Raw genomic sequence first — 16,650 nt, 5'->3', positions numbered from 1 at the left:
CATTTATTCCCCTTTTTCGATCAATTCGATCAATACTAGACGTCTATCGCGTATGTCACAGAGTCGGTTTTATGGCATTTCAGCGTTTAAAGGGCGTAAAAAGGCGTTGGCTTCCAGGGCTCCGCCTTGAACCCGTTAGAGGGCTCACAACGCCCCCCAAACCCCCAGTTGGTTATTATCGCACCTGAAGTGCGATGTTGACCCTGCGGGTCAATGGTTCAACTAAGGTTAATTTTTTTCTGGCTACGCCCCTGGTGTTACACAGCATTGAACGCCCGATGGAGCGATTAATAAGAGTTAAAAAAAGTGTCACACATTCAGGTAAAGTGATTTAGTACAGTTATATAGTATGTAGTATATTAATTGTAGTGCACACAACTTTATGGTGTTTCTGGTGTCATATTTTTCAATATGGCATAAGAATCGGATTGCAGCCAACTGCATTTGGCTACTTTCACTTTCTATCCAGAGGTAGCTAAAAAGAGCTAGCTAGGTAGACCCATCTTCAACATAAAAATAAATAACAATGTAGCAAACAGAATAAAAACTTTAAAAGAATCGTAATAAATAAAGATAGTTATAGCTAGCTGCGTTAAAAGCAGGATTCTTCCTCAATATCTATGTTTATAGATAGTTAGCACAAAACTTTAAATTGGTTTGTTTAAGATTTATACATGGCTAGAAAACTTGATAAAATATTCACCTTTACAGGTGAAAACATACAAAAACTAAATAATCCTATAGATAGAAAGTATTCAGAAGAAAAAAGGATTGAAAGCAGATCTACCAAACTTTACACCAACACTTCCAAACCAAAAATGGCCTTCGTAAGGGTAGCATGTTCCCTCCGTCGGTATGTTGAGGCCGCAAAGCACTTGGATTGGTCATTAGTGAAAATTCACCCGTGATTGGTGTATTGCGCGTGAGCGGTCCAAGGTCGGTAAAAAGAGCGGCGTCTGCCGGGATTCAAAATAAAGCTGCAGGACCGCGGGGATTTTCCGCGGTTCTCGCTACTTAGGACGCCATGTTCCACGCAGAGACAAATTGACGGAATACGGTTATTATTAAAAAGACTAGCCGGGATGAGCCACAAGTAACTGTTGGTGAACGCCCTAAGGAGCGCTTAAAAAGAATTGCAAACTGTGCGACACAGTCAGGTGGAACGCTTTAGTACAGGTATGCAGTATGTCGTAAATCACGTGAAGCGCACACACCATTAAAGTGTTGCGACTGTAACATATTTTTCAAAAAATAACTTTCCCGCAACAAAAGCTGAAATAAAAACACAGTTTACAACCGTTGTGACTCTGTCATAGCAAAAACAATCGGTCAATATTATTTTATTTTACGGAATAAGTTTTTGTAAAAGTTAAAAAATTAATCGTGACACCGGACTGAGCGCTTAGTATAGTTAAACGGTGTTGCACAGGTGTATAGGGATAATACCCTTTTGATAAAAACTTTCTTGCAGAATCTATTTAAATGAAAACACAAGAAACAGTCCTTCGTTTCTTGGACAGAGCTAAGCGGTTAGTTCAGGTAAACATTGTTGAACATTCGTACAGGCGTGATTCCCAAGAAAGTTTAAAAATTAATTGTCACAGTGGGCTGACCCGCATAGGCGTAACAGCCTTTTCCAAAAAACAAGCTATTGTTAACACTGAGCTGACCGCTTAGTACAGTTAAACAGATGTGAACAGTACCTTCTCCAAAAAAACTTTATCACAACTTCGGTTTAAATGACAACACAGGAAACAGCCTGTCGTTACCCTTCCAGTTAAAGCAATTGCTCAGCCATTTTATTTGCAAAACATTTTTTAAGGAAAATAATTATGTAGCTACCTAGATAAACTGCATTTAGCATAAGATTTATTGCTGAGAATATTGCGATATTGATAGCCAAACTGAATTTTTATACTCTCACTTTTTAGGTAAATATATGAGATAGCTAAATGGCTACATCCTCGACATAAAAATAAATGTTGGATTGGAGAAAAACCTCTTATACCAAACAAAATTAGTAAAAAGTAAGGCTATTAGCTAGCTAGCCTTCAAAATATTCGTTCCTAGCCAAAAATCCTAAAACTGGGGCGTTTAAGATCTGTACGTAGCTAAAAAACGTGACAATATATTTATCTTAACATTTTAGAACATACAAAAAACCAATGTTACGAAAATAAAATAAATTATAGAAAAGAAAAAAGTGAAACAGACTTACACAAACAGCACTGACCACCATTACTTTAAAAACTAAAATGACCATCATGTTTCGGTCCTCGTGTTTCTTCGTTTGCCCAGGCCACGAAAGTCTTGGGTTGGTTTTTCAAAGAATCAAGCGTTTTGATTAGTGTATTATGTGCGAGCGGTCAAAACAAAGTCAGTAAAACTATCAGTAAATTGTCCCATTTGTTGTCGTGGCTCCTGAGCGAAAACGGCGATTGAGGTCACGGGGGTAATTATTATTAAATATGTCGTATTAAAATAATGCATTCATTTTTATCATTAAATTTATTTTTGATACTGATGGTAATAAATTAAAGTAATTAAACTAATTACAGAAATAAATTAATTTTAAAATTTATTTCAATTAATAATCAGATTTGCGATTAAATGACCCCCTGGTTTTAAAAAATCGCGGAAAGATCAAAGAAATATCGGTAACCCTTTTGAACAGACAAAATACGGCTATTATTATAGAGACTAGCTGTTAACCCGTGTAAGAATCCACGGGGTCGCCCGTCCTTTATATATAGCATTTCGTGTTTCCGTAACAGTACGCTTCCTTCGCGGACACACAGACAAAACGTCTTTAATAAAATACACAACACAATGTTAATTTTCCGCAACTTTGACCATGTAATTATTTATAACAAGGAAACTGCATCGAAGGAATAATAACAGTATAATCCAGTAATCCATGAATTTTGTGTAAGATACTTTTTAAATTAAACTTTTGTGAAACCGCGCAAAAGACAAAATAAAATAAAACTTTAAAATAGCTGTGCGCAATTATGTGTGTATGCAACACAACGTGTTTCTAGCGCACAAACAGACAGACGAGATTTCCGGTCCTGGAATTTTATCGTTAAAACGTAGTAGCAATGGATATCCTGAATAACTCTAAATTTTCATCAAATGAATATGTAATTTTTCGAACGCAAATCACTTAAGATCATGAAAATTTATCTCCGTTTCACTACCTTTAGTGTGGCATAAATTTCGTGTTTAATTTACGCGTTATTTCCCCAAACTTTTAAAAAAAATCAGTAGAGAAATTTAAAGAAATTTTAGAGAATGTGTGTATTCTTTCGCCATCCCTAAAACGAAACCAAAATCAGATGCGTCAGCCGGGAATCGAACCCGGATCTATTGCTTGGAAGGCAACAATGCTAACCTTTACACCACCGACGCTGTGTTTATGTTCTATATAAAACATTTCTAAAATGCATAATAAAAACGTTAATATGTTAAGGCCTCGTGCTGTTATGTTTAATCGGAAACAATAACGAATATTTAATTGTTGATTTTTTTCAACATGCTTGACAATTGAGATTTTACAATTTTATTCTACTTTATAAGACCAGTTGAAGGTTTGCATTCATACATTGAAAAGCTATTCCATTCAGGGATACAGATAACTTCCGATAACTCGAACAATTTAGCCTAACAAATGTTCGACTAAAGCAAAGCTCCCGTTAATTTGAGCTGGGACAAAAATGTTAGTTCGAGTTAAGGCGATTTGAACTGAAAGAAATTTGGTATGTCGGTTTGACTTAACCTTTTTAATAGTTCTTGTCCAACAACTCGACTTATTAGGTTGATGTATTTGCGAAGACAGGCTCCGTTTTCACTAAACAATATATACTCCCGGTAACTCCAGAGCTTGACGCACATCATAGATTGCGGGCGAATTGGCTCATTTGAAGCATTATCATCTGTGTCTTCTTCTGCATGATGTTCTTATCAAAGACGTCTGATAAGTTTTCGTCATCAGTCATTATTGGCTCTGTGTTGATGACAGAATTATCAACAGAGGCGATATCATTCGCAGTGATTCTTTCTTTATTTGTTTTGTAAGATATTTGTAAGATCAAAACTTTCAGCAATTTGAAGAGCTTCCCTTTAACATATTGCCATCAAAAAGAACATTTTGGCTCCTTTGTAAAGAGAACCAATTAAGAACAACTTTTTCAAAATTTCTGGCTACATTACATGCCCATATTCATTTTTCGAACATTCATTTTATAATTAGACACTAAAAAGTTCGAGTTATCCAAAGAAATTAACTTAAGGGGGACCAAAAAAATGTTTCGAGAAAACGAATGTTCGAGTTATCCAGGTTCGAGTTAACGAGTAGAGTTTATAAGGAAGCATAAGGAAATGTACGAGGGACCGTAGAAAACAGATCGAGCTAATAACAGTTCGAGTTAACCGGTGTTCGATTTACCGGAAGTCTACTGTATTACGCCTCATTATTAAAATAAGGTTCTGAAAATAAAGCAAATAATTGTCTAGTTGCTGTCAGTAATTATCAACTCTTATATAAGGTTTTTTTTATTTATAGCTTTTATACAGCCGAATAATCACCAGCACATTTTACGCGTTCGTAGAAGAATACAGAAACAATAATAGTTTGTTGTACACTTACGGCTTTCTGCAAATACAGACTTTGAATTTACAGAATTGCTCAGGACACCTTTTACAAAAACATTTTAACGTTACCGTGCGACACTGATATTTTAGAATTAGACATCTCCAGACATGTTCAGGATTTTTGAGTCCAACTATAGAATCATAGACCTTTCTAAATTTCCCACCTACAAAAAGTTTCAATTACACGCAGTTGATAAAGCAGATTACCTAATAAAACCTTGTGTGGAATTTTAAAATCACATTAATTTTGTGATTTCTTAATTTACATAGAAAAAAACGGATGCGTCAGCCGGGAATCGAACCCGGATCTATTGCTTGGAAGGCAACAATGCTAACCTTTACACCACCGACGCTGTGTGTATGTTCTATATAAAACATTTCTAAAATGTATAATAAAAACGTTAATATGTTAAGGCCTCGTGCTGTTATGTTTAATCGGAAATAATAACAAATTTTTAATTGTCAATGACTGAGATATTATTTACTTGTTAAAAAATGCGCCATTACGAAAAAAAAACTTAAAGTTAGTTCTGGTTAAGCAGCGTCCTTAAATGTGCAGTAGTAAAATAGGCGTACCTTGGGCCAGCTGTAATAATAATAAAGACGTTTTTTATAAAAAAATTGAAATGCTTTTTCAGTTATTGACAATTAAAAGTTTGTTTTTGTTTCCGATAACAATTAGAATGTCTTTTCTAGTTTTTTTTCTTGAATAATAAAAAAACGTTTGTTAAAGTCATTTGTGATTTCTTTTAACGTTTTAAATTTAGTCTACTTTACGGAGGACCAGATAGAGGGACGTGTCCTTGCTTTAAAAGGCGCGTAGGCAGATGAGTGAAGAAAACAATAGTTTGTTATACAAATAAGGTTTCTGTAAATACAGAGTTTAAATTTACAGAATTGCTTGCTTTAGGATTACCAGCAAAACCACACAAACTCGAGAAATTGTTACTAATACCTGGTAAAAGAATAGTTCCTTTGCTTCTCTTCAACAACAACATTGGATATACAGAGGATAAACAACAGTTATGATGAATCATGCAACTTCTTTTATACTGCGCTAGTTTCACTTTACAATATGCTACGGCCTTTTAGAGTTTTTGAGGCTTACCAAAAATTCTTTGATCTTGTTTCCAAATTTCGAACTTTTGCAGTTGTTATATTTATTATTGTTATTTATTTATATTATATTTTTTCTCTTTGCTTTTACACTACCCTTTGATGTCATCTAAATCTTCCAATGCAAAACTTCCACAAGATCAATTGTTGTTATTTTGCAGAATTTAGAACTTAGGTCGCAAATATTTGTTATGTACCGTAAAATAGATAAAAATGGTTGTTCGTATTAAAACAAAATAACATAAATTTCTGCAGAATATGCAAAAAAGTAAGAATACTATAGGCTAAAGTGAAATTATTTCATCCTTAGGAAAGTGACAAAGTTTTATAGCAGATTTTAAGTAGCTACGTTTCTTACGCGCGAAATATAATGGTCGTTTAGTAATGTTACATGACTGCTTTTTAAAAAACATGTAAAGCTCACAAAATTTACTATTAAATGCTTTTTTCTTGATAAATGTAAAGTGTTCTTTGGATCACTGTCCCATACGTACCTGTACTTGTTAAAATCACTTCCATCGAATTGCAAACATTTCGCGTTTTTCTTTCTCTTAATCTTTCTAAGAAATAATGAATCTCAGCGATTCCTGAGATAAAAAGAAATCTTTCTTACTTCATATTTTATGGAAATGCATTACTTAAGTAACGACAGTATCTCAACTTTTCCGACAAAGTTAAAATTTTGATGATCACTTAAAAAAAGCTTTATTATTCATGTCACACTTTTATTGTTTTTACCATTTGCTCGGCTTTAAAATAACTCGAATAAGAGTCTGAAGTGAAACAGAGACGCCGGAGATTGTTTATAGTTCCGTAGCGCAGTTCCTAGTTCGCTAAAATCATGTCCAAAAGGTCAGGGGTTCGATCCCCAAATAAGGCGGATGTGTGGTTCGGCAGAAACTTCAAAACACGGTTTTGTGTCTTAAATGGCAGGTTTAAACACTTTAAAGCCGTATTTTTAGTCCATCCCGGAAAAAATTGGTAGGGTATATCCTATGAAATTAGTGAGATCTATTCTCCTAGGTGAGATCAACCACATGAATTATAAATCAAACAAATCTGAAAGATTATGCCATCAAATATGGGACGTCATTCTTTAATTCTCGCACATTTGTTGAGCATTCCAACAATATACTTCTGCAAAGACTGCTTGACGAATGTGTACCATCTAAGAAGGTGTGATGAGGGACTAATTATTCACATTTCTTTGACTTTACAAAACGTACGTTCTTGTATTTAGTTAATAAAGTAAGTTAATAAATATGTTAATTAGGTATTATTCTGAATGTTCTTGCCAAAAGTAACTTTTCTCTACTTTATGCCAAAGTATCTCCCATGAACACATTTTCTTTCTTTACAGTGTTATATTAAGGTGTTAGACATTTTGTTTTCTGTTAGACTTGTGGATGTGTCAAAGTTAATGTTATTTTTATACACACGTACGTCTTCCCTTTTTCCATCACAAGAACAAAAGCAAAATCTTATGCGTCAGCCGGGAATCGAACCCGGATCTATTGCTTGGAAGGCAACAATGCTAACCTTTACACCACCGACGCTGTATTCATGTTCTATATAAAACGTTTCAAAAATGTATAATAAAAACGTTACTATGTTAAGGCCTCGTGCTGTTATGTTTAATCGGAAATAATAACAAATATTTAATTGTCAATGAAGTGTTAAAAAGTACGCTATTACGAAGAAGTATTTGAAGTTACGTTCGGTTAAGCAGTGTCCTTAAACGTGCAATAGCAAAATGAGCGTACTTTGGCGCCGCTGTAATAAGAAAGACGTTTTTAAAATGTATTTCTCAAATGTTTTTTTTCAGTTATTGACAATTAAAAGTTTATTTTTGTTTCCTATAACAATTAGAATTCTTTTCTAGCATGGTGTTTTTTCTTGAATAATAAAAAATGTTTTTAAAGTCGTTTTCAGAAAAAGGATTTCTTTCGAAGTTTTAAATTTATTCTGCTTTAAGGAGACAAGTTATAAGACCGTGTCAATGCTTTTAAGAGCCATTTATTTCCCAGATACTACCCACGAATTACCTGCACAATTTGTTTGTATACAGATGAGTGAAGAAAACAACAATAATTAGCTGCACACACATACATATATTTATGCACCACACACCACGCATGCGTTATACCATCACGTTTTTCGTATCCATAGTTTACCAAGGTTCGATTTTCGATTACCATTTTTATTATTCCCGTTACATTTTCTCACTTTAAGTTGATGTAGTTTGTTCAAGAAATATTTAACCACACTTTCTTGATAAACGACGCAACATTAAAGGGGATCTAATTAACGAAAATTCTTTAAAACAACATTAATTTTGTGCTCTGTTTTGTAAAACCACTTACATAAACAAAAACAGATGCGTCAGCCGGGAATCGAACCCGGATCTATTGCTTGGAAGGCAACAATGCTAACCTTTACACCACCGACGCTGTTTGAACAAGAACAATTTTGAGATCTGAATAAAAAACTTAAAAAATAAACTTAATAAGGAACTTTTTTCCCTAGTGGCACCCAGATAATAATATGTAAGAGTCAATCAAAATCATTTTCAATTGTTTTATATATGCAAAAAATGTTTATTAGAGGTTTCAATGCTTCTAAACTTTACCAAGATAATTAATTAAAAGCTAATCGTTAATCGCGTTAAAAAGTATGGAGGCAGGTTTTAGGAACTCCAAAGTTGGCACTGTATATAATGATTCTTTTTTTATTATTTAGAAATTTGTTAACCCGTTGCATCTATTGTGAAGAACTCTGATCAAAATTATGTCTTTAATCATGTGCTTTTCATAACGGTTAAAGAAATATCAGTGTTTGCTGACGTCAGAAATGTCTCGTCTATAATTTTTTTTGAAATTTGCTTACCTCATACACTTAAAAGGGAAATGCAATAGCTGCACCAATCTAATTAAACCAAATGGCGTCAGTCTTTACATTAAATAGTGCGTAACGTTAAAAAGGTCTACAACACATCCACAAAAACACATCTACTTTGCCCGTTACAGACAGACACACAGATGCAATTAAAAGTCTGTGGAAAAATTCAACTTGGTAGAAAAGCAATGGAAAAAAATATAGCAAATTTACAGAAATATTTTTTTAGAAATTTGTCTCTGTGTAGATCTTGAAACACTAATAAAGAAACTGTATAGGATCATATGCTTTTGACGAATAATTACGAGATATTGGGGTTTAAATGTTTTTTGATGATGTCATCTGCCGTCGGTTCGTCGGTTACTTATGTGTAATGCTTATGAAGGGGATTCTTGTCTGTATGTAAAATTTAAAAGTTTTGGAAGTATTCAAAATCGAAGATGTAAGTTTTCTTTATTGTGTTTCTTTATGTTTACGTAAGAAATTATACTTTTTTATTAATACTGACCAGTTTTCATGCCACATTGAGATAGATAGATGTTTGTCTTTCTCGGTATTTTTTCGTAAATGAAGGTAATGTAAATAACTAGTCGGTAGCCAGTGGAAAAATCCACGGGTTCGACCGTTCTTTTTAAGGTGGAAAGCCCTAAAAAAATTTTTTTGCTTTTATTACACCAGAAAAAGACTACGATTAAAATAAGCCTTCTTAATTAAATGCGGTTGTGATTTCTCCCGACTAACAAAAAAACTGCATAGCACGCCCATAACAGCCCTTCCCATGCTTTTTTAATAACTTATGTGTTGTTGTTTTCAGCTAAAGCTGCAAGCACGCTATTTTTAAAAATATATTACACTTGAAGCACTATATTTTCGATTGTTCTATATATATAAAAATGGATTTAAGAAGTTTCAATGCTTATGAAATTTATTAAAGCTCTCCACCTGGAAGTGTGAAACAGTTTACTACAGCTTTATTAAACGCTGGGGTCACACAGTTCCATATGGCTTAATCTGGTTTTTCGACGCCGGGTCCCCGGCTATTTCCTATTTAATAGCTATATTTTATTTGTCGGCCAAGAGCAAGTCCTGACACGTACGAAATCCTAAAGCTACAAATAACAAATGCGATATATTTATATCGACTTTGCCATTCTAGTGGATATCGTCATTTTTCTTTAAAGTTGCCGAAATTTCATTTGAAGTTGCCGAAAAAAGTATGTCTCAGATATTAAATTTTATGACGTTACGGTGTGACGTCAATAACACTACTTTAACGTCAATATCCTATATTAAATTAATGAAGCCGTTACAGTGCACTTAAAACTTTGAGGCCAAATAACTTGGAAACGAGGTGGTGACGTCAAAGATTTTTCACCGGGTGGGTAGCTAGGGACCACCAGGACCAATTTGGGTAACTTTTCCAAACCTGGGTCCCCAAATTTGTTTCGGAGTGGACGAGTTGATGACGTCATCAGAAAACCTTCAAACCCTAATATCTCTGCAACCGTTTGTCACAAGTACATGATCCTATACATTTTCTTGATCAGCGTTTTAAGATCTATACGATAAAGGCAACGGGTACACAAATTTTTGAAAAAATATTTTGTGTTTTGACAGGTCTGTGCTGACGTCAGCAAAATTTTTAAACCCGTATATCTCATTAACCGTTCATCGAAAGCGCATAATCATATACATTTTTTTGATCAGCGCTTTAAGCTCTACATAATGGAGACAACGTGAAAACAAGGTTCTCAATTATTTTTTGTTATGGATCGGTTGCTGACATCATCAAAATTCAAATGACTCTTCTTTTTCATTTTTATTCTGCCTCTTCAGTGAATATTTCCACGGGCCTTATCGGCTAGTTAAAAATAATTTCGTGAAACCAGAAAAGCCACAGAAGAACCTGTATACGTTTAGAAACTAATATAACAATAGCGTTCATTTTGAGGGCAATATTTTTATTTACTGCCCGTGGAGTGAAATTTCCAGCCCGACAGTATATTTACACCCGATGCGAAGCAGAGTGTGTAAATGAGAGTGGAGGGCTGAAAATTTCACTCTAAGGGGGGAAGTACAAAAATAATATTGACCGAAAAATTATAACTTATTTCAATATCTTTAAAGCATTTTTTGTTTGTTTTTTTAAATTTCCGAAAGTAACTGTAACAGTAATTATTTTTGAATACTTTTTTTAAGAAAACCAAGTTTGAGAAAACTAAAAACCAAATAAACAAAAAAAGGAGTTATTTTAATTATTAAAAAGTGCAATTATTATTAAAAATCAAAACAAAAACATTTTGTTGGAATCGGTTGTTACTTCAGCAAAAAACTTTCGTAATCTTTTGTTTAATGCTTCAGCAGTTACTTCTTTAAAGTTTATTTTCATATCTCTTTTTTCCATCCATCTTCCAAACCTGTTAAATCCCCAGGCAGTGCTTCTTTGGGTGTTTTGTGGTTTTGGAATCGATCACTAGCTTATCTAGCTCATGTTCATCCAAATCAGAATTTTGGCTAGAATTCAACACTCCAAAATCAAATTCTTTTTTCTTGTCCCGATCTGGTGCATTCTCGACCACAGAGCTCTTTGAGATATCTCAAAGACCTCTGGGCACGAGAATTGATTTTGTTTCTCGCCAGATTTTTGGTCTCCGAGAAACAAAAAATTCGAATGTTCGATCGAATAAAATAGAAGACATTCTATTGTAGTTTGCGAGCTGATAACAGCATTGCAACCTAGGAAGCGGGCTGTAAATCCACTAGCAGGCCGCATTTTTTGAACGCAACAAAAACACAGGGCTGATAATCTAAATTAACTCTCAAGGCTGTTATATTTACGCGCAATAAAGTTGTGATATTATCCAGAGAACGCCCCCTAAATGAGTTATAATATACAACGCTCTCAGTTTAGGAACACTGATCTTGCATGCAAGGGCTGTCCATACTTTTGTCTAGAGCTTTATATCTTTACGTATAACGTCAAATATATTGACTAGACTTAAGAAACAACACTTTTAAAGCCCTAAGACTTCTCCAATTAACGACAATAAAACGTCAATATTTTCAGCGATTTTCCTAAGATAGTAGCATCTCTTTGAATGCGCTTTAGTCCTTTGGTCCTTTGGCTTAGCTAAACCATACACATGAGCATCTCTTTCATGATAGCCATATATATCTTTGATAGTTTCAATGAATGCGTGCGTTTTGTTCGATGATAACTGGCCTTATTTTGTTAAATGCTTATTTAGTTTTGTCTCTTTCAGAGAGATGGCGAACACAAAGCTTTTCTTGCACTTTTAAAACCAGAAAATATTGCAGATTCTGGATCCACGCCGATCAATATATGTTCGGAGATTAACGGATTGGCAGGAAGAAATTGTTGAGTAAATCTTTAGCTTTGGATATATGGAACATAATTGTTTACCTGTTTTCGTATTATTGATTCTTTAATTGCTATAACAAGTGTCAGACAATCACATATCATAAAGATAGGATGTTGTATCTACTCCTAAGAGTCATGAATGTGCACCACCACAGCAAAATGATACTATGTCATTTATTTGCCTGTCCATACAACCAAAAGCTATGTATGTGTTTTTAAGTATAATGAAAGATATCAGTTTCTCAGTTTATCTTCTCTTGAGATGCAACAAAGTTTCCTCCAAGTGAGGACGTGAGCTCGTCGGTTGGTAATGTTTCTTTTATTTTTAGACTTGCTTTTCGGTTTGTAATTTGCTTAAAGTTTCTCGGCTAATTAACTATTGTTTGCGATGTAATAGGACCACCGGATTCAACAATCAAAAATTTATTAACTCATTTTGCTGATCCAGTACAACTTTACTTGTTTTCAAACTTTTTTCTGGTAGTTCTTTCCGGAATCTTTAGTGTTTCCATGACTCAAAAGAAAAACATCTTTAAATTCTTTTGAATCATCTGTAATTCTTATCAATGCTTCTTATCCATATTTTTTGGAGTAGATTGGGGTGGATAGGTAAATATTTTGGCTGGGTGGGGGTTAGTGGATAATTAATTTGGCTAAGTGGGTGATGGGTGGGTAAATAATTTGGCTGGGTTGGGGCACACGGGTTAGTATTACACCTTTTTATTTCATTTTCTCTTTATAAGCGAAAATTAAATTCGGTAAGAAAGAAGCTACCAGTAAGCAACAGGCCGCCTGAAACGAAAAGATTAAAACGAAACTACAGATTCTAAAGCAGTAGTGGTTTTTAAGACTTCCATTGTTCCACGAGTTATGTGAATTACATACATAAAACGTGATTTTAACTATACCTTTTCTTGATTGTGGTTAGCGCATCAACATAATGGAAAGATCAAACACGCGAATTGAACATGAAACGTAAGTAACATTGAACCCTAACCCAAACTTTGTGTTGCTTATACTCGATCATTCACCACACGAATCGCTGCAATGTTACATTTCCTTTGTGTATTTTTTGGTTTTATTTATTAGTGTCGTAATATACCTTTTTTATAAATTTCATAAATTAAAATAATTATGACGTCATCCAAAATTTTAAAATGATTTTATGCTCTTCAAAGGATATTCAGATGGAATATCAAATGGAATATCGAATTATCATGACAAAACTGAAGTTTTTAGAGCAATATAATATTATGGGTGGATTTTATTTAGATTTGAAGAAAATAATTATTTTGAAAACGAGGCTATTCTTAGAAAGCTCGGCTATATAAAGGGTTTGACCGTAACTCTCAGCTTGCAATTGAGACACTTAAGGAACAGAAATATTTACGAAATTAGGTAATTTATTTTACCTGTTGGTAAGGAACTTAGGGATAGAATCATTTTTAGTATTGACCACTTTAATTTAGTTTTGCATAATTAAGAAATTCGGAAAGGTCTATTTTTCTTTAATTTTATTTGAGCTGTTGTTAAAAGTGTTTTTTAGATCAGGTTGGACGTATACATAAAATATTTTGAAAGAAATAACAAATATTTTTAAACGTAATGGAGTTGTGTTTAGCTATTTTTTAACGATTTTTGTCAAAAACGCGTTGATATTGGCTTATGAAATTTATAATTATATTTTGATAACATGGTTATTATAAAATGTCTCTGATGTGGGTTTACATGTGGGAATTCACATTGTTTTTAATTGGTAGTTATATAATCACGTGGTCGTTTATTATTAATTTATTTGCCAAAAGTAGATTTTATGATCAGCTGTAAATTTGGTTAATTTTCACTTCCTGAACTGCCACCGAACTTCCGCCAAGGTTTTTGTTTCCTTATTTTCTTGATTACTCTTCTGAAAGATTTTAAAATTGTGTTTGAAACAAGTTTGTATTTTGTTTTAACACTAGATTGTACGAACATATCAATACGCAAGTATTATACGAACCAAAAACTCTCGATTTTACCCCTCGATCTCGATGTATATATATCGATATATAGATTAGGTTAATCCCCCCCCCCCCCTTTCCCCCTTCTTCTAGATAAAATTTTGATATGAACTTCTTTATCACTAAACGCCTCAATGCGTCTCATGGAATACATTAGTGAGCACAACTAATATTAATTGTCACAGAGAAGCGATTTTTGAAGTAAACGCCACGGGCGTTGTCATCGAGAATTAACGGTATTTAACGATTTTTTTCACATTTCTCTGTTTTCATAAACTGACGTTTTAATGACGAGTTTTATTGGCTAACGTGTAGGGTAAATTTTACTTCGCGTTGCAAATATTTACATCATTATAAGCCGTCGTAAAACATGTGTCTAGGACACAATTAAAACGAAATTCCGTGAAGTTAATCTCCCTGTCATTACAAATTAACTTGACACAACCAAACATTCTTTCAAAACAATTTATCTAACAATAGAACCTTCCCCCGCCATCATTAATACTTAATAACTAGTATTTTTATGTTCATTTAAAAATGACTTTTCTAAAAAGTTGTTCAGCTCAGGTCATTATTGTTTCCTTACGACGATCACTCCGTAATTAAACGCAATTAGCAGCATGAGTTGATGTGTTTAATTAACACGACGAAATTAAGAATAAAAGAAGGAAGAAACTTGATTTCCATTATAATTATTTTTAGTGTTAAATATTTAAAAGGAAATCGTACCATTCACACATCAAACTATGAGTAATGTATGTATGTATGAAATAGTATCGTTTTTCTGGCATGTCTTTTGACGGGCTGTTGTATTTAAGCGGGCCGTTTATCTTCTTGGACAAACTAACTGGCCGTTTGTATCGTTCATCTGAATTCCGTTTTTTGGTAATTTTGGTTGGGAGAGAGGTAGAAAGGAACACGTTAATTTCAATAGAGCATGTCACTCTTTGTACATCTTTTCTTTCTGTAATAGAACACAGCTAGTGGCTACAACCAAGTTATTTGGTTAGTTTTCGCAAACTTAACATCGCAAAATTTTAGTATATTTACAAATCAAATTTTAGTCTTCAATATCCAAATAGCCTTGAAATCGTCATATTTTTGCAACAAAATACGTCTAGATTCCAACTAAATTGTCACGTTCAAAGAATGATGAACATTCAACAATAATTCAAATAATAATACCTAGATTTGTTTGCTAATTATACTCACGTATCTATCTACAACCAGCTTCTTTCTATAAAACCAAAAAAATGCATACCATAGTTACCATGACAACAGGATATAAACATTAGTTACCATGACACGCCCTTCTAATCACGTGATCAACATAACTAATTAATAATCGTGAATTAATTAAAAGATTGTTTGCAGTATCTAATGAAGCAATTATTCGCTTGATTTATTTTCATTCAGTTTTTTGTTCAAAATTATTCGTGAGACTGTGTATTTTTCCGCCTTTTAGTAACATACAGGTCAAGTCATTTGACGCTGACAGGACACACGACATTCACAACGGACAAACGGTAAGGTGGTCAACTTTTTTGTGTTGATGTCACCACAATTTGTAACTCTTTGTTTATCCTCTTGCGTAGAGTATTTTTTAAGACAATACGGGCATGTTTGTAAAAACATTTAGACTGATGTTTGGCAGAACAAGTCAATGTTGGGATACGGTAAATCAAATGTAGAAATAGTTATTCCATTTTAGTTGCTGGCTCAAAATTGAATAAGTAAGTTAAAAAACTCTATTAGACAGATTTCTTACTTTTTAAACAACGTAATAAGGAACAATATTGACCTAGATTCCTTCAGAAAAAAAATAAGGACAACCGGTCGCCACCTCGATCAAAGTTTTGGTGTTTACATGTATTGTCTCCAAACGTTCTCTGTCTATGGCAAGACAAAAAATTGCTATAGTAAATCTATCTGTGACGAAAAATACCGAACAAACAAAAATACCGAACAAACAAAAATACCAAACAAACAAAAAATACTGAACGGACAAAAATACCGAACAAATTAAAATACCGAACAAACTAGAATACCAAGCAAAGGAAAAGAGATATTATATATGCGAGCCAGCTTAATTTGTCTTGTGAGTAAATTGTTCTGTAGAAGTTTGAGAAAGAGCAAAGTTGCTTCCAACAATAGTTTTTAGTTACATTGTGATTAAGGTATATGTACAAGTTGTTAAGCGTTTATTCTTCACGCTGCATCTAAAGAAAAGGATTGCTATATTAGGAATTATTTTTGAAACAACAAATATCTGTCACCATGAAAAAATATTCGTTTATTTATTTACTTGTTTGTTTGTTTGTTTTGTTTGTTTTGTCTATCTTGTTTCCTGTACTTGTAAGACATTTTGTTTCTGTGAAGCACAGGTTGAGGAACAGAATTAAATACCAAATTCTTATCAATCATAAGAACACCCTCTAAACACTTAATAATTTTGACATCTACACAATACCACCATGTCAACAAAATAAAAGTATGAAATTAACAAATAACTGCAAATCCGAGCATATTAGGTCGAATTTTTGGTTACTTCTCGAAATGGTTAAGCAGAGCTACCTTACATAACATCCACAGGCTACGAAAGCT

At 33.5% G+C, this 16,650-nt stretch overlaps 4 non-coding genes across 4 annotated transcripts; all 4 read right to left on the bottom strand.

The window, feature by feature from the left end:
* Positions 1–3,339: 3,339 nt before the first annotated feature.
* Positions 3,340–3,411, bottom strand: Trnag-ucc (transfer RNA glycine (anticodon UCC)). Its single transcript has one exon. It is a non-coding gene; the product is annotated as a tRNA-Gly (tRNA).
* Positions 3,412–4,934: 1,523 nt separating this feature from the next.
* Positions 4,935–5,006, bottom strand: Trnag-ucc (transfer RNA glycine (anticodon UCC)). The gene has a single exon. It is a non-coding gene; the product is annotated as a tRNA-Gly (tRNA).
* A 2,247-nt stretch (positions 5,007–7,253) lies between these two features.
* On the bottom strand, positions 7,254–7,325 carry Trnag-ucc (transfer RNA glycine (anticodon UCC)). Its single transcript has one exon. It is a non-coding gene; the product is annotated as a tRNA-Gly (tRNA).
* An 822-nt stretch (positions 7,326–8,147) lies between these two features.
* On the bottom strand, positions 8,148–8,219 carry Trnag-ucc (transfer RNA glycine (anticodon UCC)). The gene has a single exon. It is a non-coding gene; the product is annotated as a tRNA-Gly (tRNA).
* Between the last annotated feature and the right edge of the window lie 8,431 nt (positions 8,220–16,650).

This window comes from Hydractinia symbiolongicarpus, chromosome 2 (genome assembly GCF_029227915.1).
Source record: "Hydractinia symbiolongicarpus strain clone_291-10 chromosome 2, HSymV2.1, whole genome shotgun sequence".
In the NCBI taxonomy this organism is placed as follows: Eukaryota; Metazoa; Cnidaria; class Hydrozoa; order Anthoathecata; family Hydractiniidae; genus Hydractinia; species Hydractinia symbiolongicarpus.
The sequence above is the reverse complement of the archived record's forward strand: the minus strand, read 5'-3'. Positions and strand labels throughout refer to the sequence as shown.